Source organism: Galeopterus variegatus, unplaced genomic scaffold (genome assembly GCF_000696425.1).
Source record: "Galeopterus variegatus unplaced genomic scaffold, G_variegatus-3.0.2 Scaffold7890, whole genome shotgun sequence".
Lineage (NCBI taxonomy): Eukaryota > Metazoa > Chordata > Mammalia > Dermoptera > Cynocephalidae > Galeopterus > Galeopterus variegatus.
The window spans coordinates 74,336-85,320 of NW_007734001.1; the positions used below are offsets into that span (position 1 = coordinate 74,336).

Here is a 10,985-nt window from a genome sequence, read left to right on the forward strand (position 1 = left end):
AGGGCCTTCCATACCCCACCCACCGACCCCACCCCCCGCCAGTGGCAGGGTGGTCTCAGTACTTTCCACTGAGCCAGTTGCCTCTGTGCACAGACCTCCACCTTCCAACAGGTACAGCCATCTCTCACCTACTTTCTTCCCCCCTCCATGTCCTTTTTTATTTTGAAGAGAATTGGATAAAGATATGTTTTTAAATTTCTTTTAAAAATTCTTGGAATTTCAGGAAGTCTTGGAGATAAACTTATAGCTCCAATCTGCCATGCCTAACCAGGGTGTGTGCACTGAAGTTTATCTTCAGGTCAGATTCCTGTTTATCTTCTGCAGGTCCAGTCAGTCAAGCTCAAGGACTAATTCACATTGCTGTGCAAATGAAGGATCCTGGGCCTCTTCCTCCTCATCGGAATAGCATATGCTTCTGCTTTAAGTAATTCCAAGAAGGGATCCAAATAACAGGAGACGTAGGAGCAGAGCAGGGGGAATCTGCCACATTGGATACATCATGGTTGGCTTCATTTACTTTAGCATTGCTCTATAGAACAATGCTGTTCTTTCACTCCTTACAATATTATAGAACTAAAAACTTAGTTTTACAAGTATAACAATGACACGAAGAAATAACACAGCCATGCAAATCTGTGTAAAGCATTTTATTTTTTAACTGGAGGAGGAAATTTAAACGTGTGGTTGCCACACAGCTATGTGGTTTAATGGCCAGCTGATACTTTATCAATACTTACGCAAGCTATGTATTTACTTAAAATTTTTATTCTCTGATTTTTTTAATTTTTTTTTTATTTTGACATTTACTTGTACATTTTTGTGAGGTACAGTGTGGTGTTTCGATACATGCATATACTGCACAATTATCAAATGATTGTTTTTCCAATTACTAAAAATATGCATGCTGACAGTTGACATTTTGAGAAACACAGTGTAAAGATATAAGGAGAAAACATCCATAATCCCATCACCTAGGACCAATTATTATTCACAGTTTGTTATATTTTCTTCTGTATATAAAAATGTTTCTGGGCAAGTGTGTACATACTTTTCCTCTCACAATTTATATCGTGTTGTATATACATTGTATCCTATGACTGTATAACATAATTTTTTATTAAGGTATTTTGTACATCCTGCTTTGCAACATGCTTTTTTACTTTGCAAAGTATGAAGATCATCTTGTCTTCTCCCCCAAATGTTTTATTATTAAAAATTATTTACTGATTTTTTTTAATTCTTTTTTGATCAGGACTTCTACTCAAAATAAGCTGTCCAAAATGATTTGACTTTTATGAAATAAACATAACAGTTTATGCAGTAGGCTTCTTTTCCCTGATTTTTTTAAATTCTTTTTTGATCAGGACTTCTACTCAAAATAAGATGTCCAAAATGATTTGACTTTTATGAAATAAACATAACAGTTTATGCAGTAGGCTTCTTTTCTTCCATGCAAGGAAGGTTTCTTTTCTGCTGGCTTCTTATCAGCTGCCAGTTTCTTGGTAGCTGCAGCCTTTTTCTCCAAAGGCTTCTTCTGTTCTTAACACCAACGGCTTTCTTTCATTTCTTCCCCACCACAGGCTTCTTGCCCTCAAGCCCCTTCTCATCTGATTTGGGCTCTAGTGCTGCTGCTGCTGCCTCATCTGGTGCTGCTGTCTTTGCATATGGGTTTAGCCTCAACATGATTCACAGGTTTTTCAGTGGCTTCTTATTCAAGACCCTGCAATGAATCTTCTTGCATGGTGCTCAGCAGGCTCTTTGGATCTCTGTGTTTTTCAAAATTCTGCTAAGAAAAAAAAAAGAAAGAAAGAAAACAAAATTCTGCTAAGGTCTGTATTCATCATCTTGTGCGTGGGAAGGTTATATAGTTACTCTTCAGGGAGGCAGCTCTACACCAAGTGCCATACAATTCATCTAACTTCTGGAAAGCACTTTCAGTCCAAATGCAGAAACGTCCCACATTCCCAACAAGAGCAAGTTTGAAAATGTTCAGTTTTCTTACATTAAGCAGAATAATTCCAGGGATATTTCTGAAGGCCTTGATGATACCGTTGTCCTCATTACAGATGAAGCAGGCCCCCCTGCGCTGGATACAATGATGGTTTCTCATTTTGCCCTTGCCAGCTCTCATTCATTCACTGGTAGGCACAGACCTCTTTCCATGGCTTAATTTTTTTAAGAAGCAAAATGGCTTCCTTAGTTTTCTTGTGGCCTTCAACTTTATCTTCAGCCACCAAAGGAAGCTCAGGACCTTCCCCCATAGGATGACCTTTAGACATTACCAGCACTGGTAAGGCCAAAGAAGCCAGCGCATAGCAGATGGCATATTGCTTTTGGGTTGGATTCACTCTGTGGTGCCAATGGTGCCAGGTTTTGGTTGGAGTAAACATGCCGCCTCCATGACACATATTTCCAAAAGCACCCTGGCTGGAACGATGAGTCCCACCACTCGATCTCTGGGGATTCGAGATACAGATTTGCCAGCATCCCAAGACTCAGCACTGGTCTGATGACCTGCTAATTCACTGACCGCATAGGGCTGTCTGTCGTTTTTGTGCAAGTTGGTGTGAACAAAGTTGACAATATCTGGTCGAATGGGAGCCTGGAACATAGCTGACAAAGTGACATTTTTGCCAGATGACTCCGCCTTTTCACAGTACAATGATATCAGTGCACGCCATGGCAGGGAGAGGAGGAGGCCATGCTCCCACAGGAAAAAGCTTTTTCCTGATTTGATAATAAATTTATAGATTTATTAGTTTCCACTTGCATTTACTTGTTTATTATTTAGGGTGACATTGTCAAATCTTATTGATCATTTTCTTTTCTTTGTTTAATTGTCTGTCCCTGGTGTCATTTGCCCACTTTTCTATTGGTGTAGTTGTCTTTATTTTACTGATTTCTAAAGATATTCTTACATATTAAGGTTGGTGACCCTCTGTCATAGGTGGCTCAAATTTATTTTTGTTTTATGTTTTCCTTTTTTAATGCAAAGAAGTTTTAAATTATTCAACAGGTAAATTCTTAATTTTTTCTTCATGTCATCCTTTAACTATACTCTGTCTACACTCAACACCAGAGTGATTGCAATCATGCACTCAGGCTCTGGCTTCATGCGACATCTGTAAGGCCACATATCCCAATTTATGACTCTGGTTAGGCCTCTCTCCTACACTCCAGGCTGTATTTGTAGAGAGAAGATAAGGACTTGAGTTTGTACAGGCTAAGTATAAAGCACCTACGTGAGCCCCAATGTTCCACAGAAGTCACCAGGTCAATAACGTACCCATGCATTGGGTCTCCCTACCTCTGCGTTTCATTTTTTCCAGTCCCATTTTTCTTTTCCCTGAGCTCAGTTCCTAAAATAAACTACCTGTATCTAAGCCTGTGTCTCAGACTCTGACTTCTGGGGGGAAATCAGAGCTAATATGAAAAGTCATTCTACATTGGAGTATAACTGCAAAATATTAAATATAATAAAAAATGTTTTAATTATTCAGGGAGAACAGAGAAATCACATAAAAACAAATGACAATGAGACTGACAGCAGATTTCTCAACAATAAGGGCACAGAAGACAACAGAATAATACTTCAAAAGGCCAACAGAAAATATTAATCTCAACCTGTGTACCCAGCAAAATTATATTTGAAAAGCCAGAGCAAAATAAAAAAATTTTAGATAAATAGAAACTAGAATGTTTACTACCAATACACCTACACTAAAGGAATTTCTAAGGAACATTCCTCAGGAAGCAGAAAAATAAACTTAGAAAGATGCTATGAGATGCAAAAGAATGGCAGGAAAAGGAATTGGCAAATTTGTATAAATCTAAACAAGCAAAGCCTCTATAACATAATAAAAATAGTGACTAATTTGAGGGCTAAAAAATAAAAAGAACTTAAATCCTGGACAACAGTAAATGTAAGAAAAAAAGGGGCAATAAAAGTCAAAATGTAGCAAGTTTCTTGTAGAATTTGGTAGGAAGTTTAAGGTATTAACTTTAGACTTAGTTAACTACACATGGTAACATTTTTAAATTCAGCACCAAAAAAAGAATAGAAATAAGATTTTAAGCTTCCAGATACATCAAGGGACAAATAGAATATAAAGAAAAAAAACCCAGAAAAGTGGAATAAATGAAGAGCAAAAACATAAAATGAGAGAAGAAAGTTCAAATAAAACTGTGACCACAGTAAATATAAATGATCTAAACTCTTCCAATAAAATACAGAGAATGTCGGACTGGCTTGAAAAATAAAAAAGCCATCCCTATGTTCCTTGCAAAAGGTTTACCTAAATCATAAGAGCACAGAAAACTTGACGTTACAAGGACCAAAACTGTTACCAAGCATATACTACCAAAATGTATATTTCTAAATGCTCAAAATGGAAAAGAAAATAAGTCCAAAGAAATTTGGAAGGAGACAAAATTAAAATTAAGAGCAAAAATTAAATAGAAAACAAAAATAAAGTAGAGAGACTAAGTAAAGCCAAAAAAGTAGGATCTTAGAAAAGACTAATACATGGTGCTGATATCACCAAGGCCCAGAGTTCTATCCCTGTATTGGCCAGCTGCCAAAGAAAAGAAAAGGCTAATGAAAGAGGCAAATATCTGCTGAGACTAAGAAAACAGACTTAAATGTAAATATTAGCTACAGATAGATCAGAGACTAAAGTAATGAAAGTACTAAGAACAACCACAACAGATTCTATACCTAGAGGAACTCTTTCACATGTTTCCCAGGAGACACATATAAGCATATTTATATTCATACAATACAATGCCTTAGAATGTCCTTAGACACAAAAATAATCTAATTTCAGTACATTTTTACAGTGCAACATTATGCATTAATCAAAGTGAATGAACTATACATACAAAGAATAATACTGATGAATGTTACAAATATGAAGAAGAAAATAAATTTTCAAAAGAATATGTGCAGTATATAGTACAACATTTAATAAAACTCAAAAAAACAAGGAAAAGTATATGTACATAAAAGTATATCCCATATATATGTACTTTGAAGGATACTTCAAAAAGTTCATGCAAAATTACAATGAAAGATATTATGACTCTTTCCATGAACTTTTTGAAGCACTCTCATATATAGATATAGCCCATATATATGTATAACCAGAGGTATAACCAGAGTTAGGCAGCAAACTGTAATAGCAAAAAAATCACATGGATATGATTGCAAAGTACTGAAAATGTCTGGTTCCTAAAGTCGGTGGGGAAAGGTACACAGATATTCATTTTTTATAATTATGGTTGTTTAATTTACATTAATTTTGCATATATTGCTTTTTGTATATCATACATTACATTTTAAAGGATTATAAGTATAAATCTAAATTGAAGATGAAACAATATGAGATCAATAGAAAGCTGAATAGAAGTGAAAAATGACTGTCAAATTTTAACAAGCAAAGAAAAATAATGCGGGCTTCCAGTCAAGATGGTGGAATAGATGGTCCCCAGCATCACTCTCTCCCATAAATCAACCAATTTACAACTATTAAAAAGCAATGTCAGCCAAGCTGGGGCCACTCGAGCTCACAGAAAGAGGAGAAGAGACCTATGGAGTGCATGGAGTCAGGAGAAGCCACGATGAGAGAAAGAAAAATCTGCTCTGAACATTTCGAGCCCCAGCTGCTACCAGGCTGGAGCTGCTGAGTGCACAGAGCATGAGCTGGCAAAAGACGCAGCTGTGCCCTTTGGATGAAGTTGCCTGGAGGCGGCAGGGGAGTAGAGGGCTGTCACCTCTCCCCCAGGGCGACGGAGATGCAAAGGATTACTCAAAGTGCATTTCTCCAGAGCAGTGAGAGGCCCAGAAGGGGTTAATTCTAGGTGGCAACTTCTTCAAGAGAGAAGGAATTCCTGGGAAATAACCCCGAACTAGGTTTTCCCTACATTTTTATTGTCCAGCCAAGAGAGTTACAGAAAAGAACACAGGTGGTTAATCAGTCAGTGAAAACATAAATAAACTGGCTACATAACAATTTTCATTACAGCAGGTGAAACTTAAAAAAAGTTTAAGCAGGGCCGGCCGGTGGCGCACTGCTACAGTGTGCCGCTTGGGAGCATGGCGGTGCTCCCGCTGAGGGTTCGGATCCCACATACAGACCGGTTCCCGCTCACTGGCTGAGCGAGGTGCAGGCGCGGCACTGAGGGTTGCGATCCCGTTGCCGGTCCGGTCCGGTGCGGGCGCGACACTGAGGATTGCGATCCGTTGCCGGACACGAAAAAAGACAAAAAGGAAAAAAAAAAAAAAGTTTAAGCAATTTACTGTCAACGGAGTCATAAAACTAAGCTATGTGACATACAAAGGAACCAATGAGATAATCGTTATGTCAACATTTAGTTCCCTAGGAAACTTACAGAAGCAGTTGAAGGTGAGATGTGGAACCAACCGTTAGTCAGCAGAGTAGCCTTGAAGTTTTTAGCATACATATTTTCCCATAATTAGGTTTAGCCGCACCAAGGACATCTGCCCTTAGAGCAAGCACTTTTGCTGTGTTACAACTTTCATATCCACCCCAGTGACTTTTTAGTCCTATGAAAGTTTTCTGTTTTTCCCAAGCTTAGCATTTTTATGTGTATACTAAAAAGTTAGGTTATTCCTAAGCTACAAGGCTTTGGCCTTGCTAAAACTATAGGGCTGTGGCCCTACTTTGCTACAGCCTAAATGAAAGGGCTTTGACCCTTCTAAAACTAAGGACTGTGGTCCTTCTAATCTAAGGGCTGTGGTCCTTCTAATCTAAGGGCTGTGGCCCTACTAAGCTAAAGGTTAAGGCCCTGTAAAATACATGTGTTTTATTAATGTTAGTACTCTCCACAGACGGCCTTGGTGGCCCTCAGGTCAGGAGGACCTCTAACAAGTTTCCCATGGACCCACAGAGAAGTGAGGATCCACAAAAACAGAAAAAAAGAGCCACTCAGAGGCCAGTGAGTCATCGCTGTCCCATGGGAAGCGTTTGGAGCACGGGTGGTGGGGGAGACAGGCAACCAGGGGAACACTGGGACACAGCAAGGACAGCTGATCTGCCGCCCAATCAGTGCAGGACCACTCAGTGGAGACTGGCCAGGAATATAGAACTGCAGGGGTGCAGTTTGCTGAAGAGTCTCAGGGCCAGACCAGAGTTTCTACACAACCCAGGGGTACCGATCTCACGATACCCAAAAGTACCTATAAAGTCAACCATTAAAATCTGAGCTGCACAAAAGATCTTCCCCGGGAATAAGCAGCAAAGCAGCAATTTAGCTCAACTGCAGGGCTCAAGTGCTGGTCCCCACAGGAAGTTCCCCCATTTTAGAAGTAAGCAAAGGACAACAAATTAGTTCCACTGCAGAGTTTAAGTGGTGGGGGCAGCTAATAATCCAACACAGAACTGAAAGAAAAAACAAAATACCCACAGAACAGAGAGAAAGTTTAATATTAACTAGCAAAGGACTCATTTCACCAAAGAACACCTATAACACCTAGAAGGACCAGAAGCCCCCTGGACCCTCAAGCCAGGGAGACAGTAGGGCTGAGGGCCTCAGCCATGTCCCCCAACACCCACAACCAGCCCAGTGACAACCACCAAGCTGCTGCAGGAAGTGCCCCAGGCTCCAGAATTGGGCAATGGGGGGCCAAGGGCTTTGGTCACACCCCCGTGACATCTACATTCAGCCCAGCAATGACCAAGCCACCACTGGAAGCCCCCTGGTCTCCCCTGCAGGAATGAGGGGGGTGCCACAGGCCTCAACCATGCCCCCCTCCTTCCTCCTTCTTCCACCCTATTTCCTTCTCCCTTCCCCTCTCTCCCTCCCCCTCCCCCTCCCCCCAACTTCTCCACAACGACATCATAGTATGTAAAAACATATGGAGCCAGAGACCAACCCCTCCTCCTGCAACCGGGCACACCATCGCTGCCACAGGGCCCACCCAGGGTCCTGAGGCATGGTGCAGGGGACCAACCCCTGTTCCCACAATCAGGCAAGGAGCACACCAAAAACACCACTTCCATGTGGGGGGCCCACAACAGCCACCACAATAGCCATGGCTGCTGAAAAAGCAGGTAGATGCCACAACCACCATGCAGGTGGCCCACCAGTCACTTGAGAGCATTGACACAAGGAGAGTCACCAGAGAAAACCAAAGAAGAGGACGTCTCTCTCCACAAAGCCCATTCCAGAGTGACAGAAGAAGCATCTGCTCTATGATAGTATTGGGGGACATGATCACACCTCTCTCAGCACTGGACAAATCATCTAGGCAACAAATCAACAGAGTAACGATTACTCTTTCAGAAGGAGAGAAGAAATCTAGGGTTATCAGAGGTAGGAGAAAGAGGAAGAGGAGGATGGGGAAAGATTGGATAAGGGGAATAAAGAATAAGTACGATTTGTAATAATGTATATGCTGATAATATTGATTTGATCAACATATGTCAATGTTGAATCCCCAAAATATGTATAATCAATAATGACTCAATATAAAAAAGAATGTTAAAAAATAATATTAATAAATAAATAAATTTTAAAAGAAAAAGGAAAAGAATGCACAGTAGACTGCATCCTGCAGAAAAATGGATCGATGAATTCAAAAACAAACTAAGAATATATTAATAAATAAATAAATTTTAAAAGAAAAAGGAAAAGAATGCACAGTAGACTGCATCCTTCAGAAAAATGGATCGATGAATTCAAAAACAAACTAAGAACCGTTGGAGAACTTACAGGAAAAGCATAAAATTGTATAACATAAAAATTATAAGTGATAATGAGAGCAGAATCATCATATACATTTTACATATTACATAAGAACACCAGGAATGAGGAATAAACAATATGAATGAGAATAGTTAAATAAATCATAAAAGTAAGTTTTTTCAGAAGCTAAATGAGCTGGACAGAATAATTTCCCCGACCGACTCACAAGCTGTCAACATCTTAGCTCCTGGAGCCTATGAATATGTTATTTTACATGACCAAAAAAAATTAAAATTTCAGATGGAATTAGGGTTGCTAATGGGTCAACCCTGAGATGGGGAGATCATCCTGAGTTATCCAGGTGGGCTCCATGTCACCACAAGGGCCCTTATGAGTGGAAGAGGTAGGCAGAGGCAGAGCCAGACACAGGTGGCAGAAAAAGATCTCAGCCCGTTCCTGGCAGTGGACGTGGAGGAATGGGGCCCTGAGCAAAGGACAGCTCCCAGAAAGTAACCAGCCCTGTCAGCCCCCTGGTTTTAGCCCATTGAGACCCACTGTGGATTCCTGACCTAAGTAATGAATTTGTGTTGTTTTAAACCACTTGCTTTGTAATAATTTTTTGCCGCAGCAATAGGAAACTAATACACTCAGGTCTTGCTTAGTGTATTAGTTTCCTATTGCTGAAGCAAATTATCACAAACCAAGTGTTTTAAAAAGACTACTATATTAGGACTCATTAAGTATCATTAACTACAAAGAACAATACAACCGAGGAACCATGTCTACAAATTTTTAAATGAAAAATCTGTGAACCAAGATTCAATAGCGATGAAGATATAAGAAAGCAACAAGAATATTTCAGATATTCAAAAAATCAGGAAGCATAGCACCTTCAGAATTTAAGACTATCCGAGTGTACCCATATATTGGCCTAGAGATAAACAAATGTTAAAAAAGGAAGAAAACACCTTAATATACAGAAATAATATTGAACATTAAAACTAGTTAACACAATTGAGTTTAAAACATTTGTTAAAACTACATGATAATTTGTAGAAATAACTCCTTAAATGGGTTATGCATAATGTAAAGAATGAATCATAATTTCAGAAACTTGGAACTTAAATTCCAGATTATATCACCAAACCCGATATGCAGAGAAAGGATTCGAGTGCACACTGAGTATCCCAGCTCAGGAAGCAGGGTGTTAGCTGTCATACTCAAGCGCTAACCCTCCCAGTCTGTCATCGAGCACCCTCTCTCCTTCCAGCCAGCTACTTCAACTAGGCCCACGAGGACCTATCTCTACCTCATTTGTATACCCAGCCCCTGACTTTCTACCAACCCTCCCATCACCCCTTCTTAACTCAGTACAGTCACTCTGGAGTATGGCAGTTTCTTACAAAACTCAGCAATTGCACTCTCAGGTATTTATCCCAGAAAAACAAAAATGTGTGTTGTGTTTCCAGAAAAACCTATACATAAATGTACATAGAAGCTTCAGCTGTGATAGCTCAAAGCTGGAAACAACCCAAATATGCTTCAGCAATGACTGGTTAAACAAACTGTGGCACATCCATGCCGTGGAATACTATTCAGCAATAAAAAGGAACAAAATATTTATACATGCCACAACTTGGCTAGATCTCAGGGTTATGCTGAGTGAAAAAACAAAACAAAACAAACAAAATACACTATCAAAAGGTTATATAATGTATGAATCCATTGATGTATTACTCTTGAAATGACATGATTACAGAGATGGAGAATAGATTCTTGGGGCCAGGGCTTGAGCGATTCTTGTGATAAAATTATTCTGTATGTTGGCTTATTGTGGTGGTCACACAAGTCTACACATGTGACACAACTGCATAGAACTAAATACACACACACTCAGGTACATGTAAGACTGGTGAAATTTGAATAAGGTTGGTGGATTGCACCAATATCGATTTACAGGTTGCAATTTTGTACTATGTAATATGCACATGCGAGATATTATCTTTGAAGGAAACTGGGTGGGGGTAGGAGGATCTCTCTCTATTATTCTTACATTTCTTCATAGATGCGAATCTACAATTATCTCAAAATGAAAGTTGTTTTTTTTTTTTTTTTTTTTTCTTTTTCGTGACCGGCAATGGATCGCAACCCTCAGTGTCGCGCCCGTACTGGACCGGGACCGGCAACGGGATCGCAACCTTCGGTGTTGCACCCGCAGCTCGCTCAGCCAGTGAGTGGCCGGTCTGTATGTGGGATCCGAACCCTCGGAGGGAGCGCCG

General features: G+C 39.9%; 1 pseudogene; it reads right to left on the reverse strand.

The window, feature by feature from the left end:
* Window positions 1-1,369: 1,369 nt before the first annotated feature.
* Window positions 1,370-10,985, reverse strand: part of LOC103607950 — a 26,520-nt pseudogene continuing 16,904 nt past the window's right edge.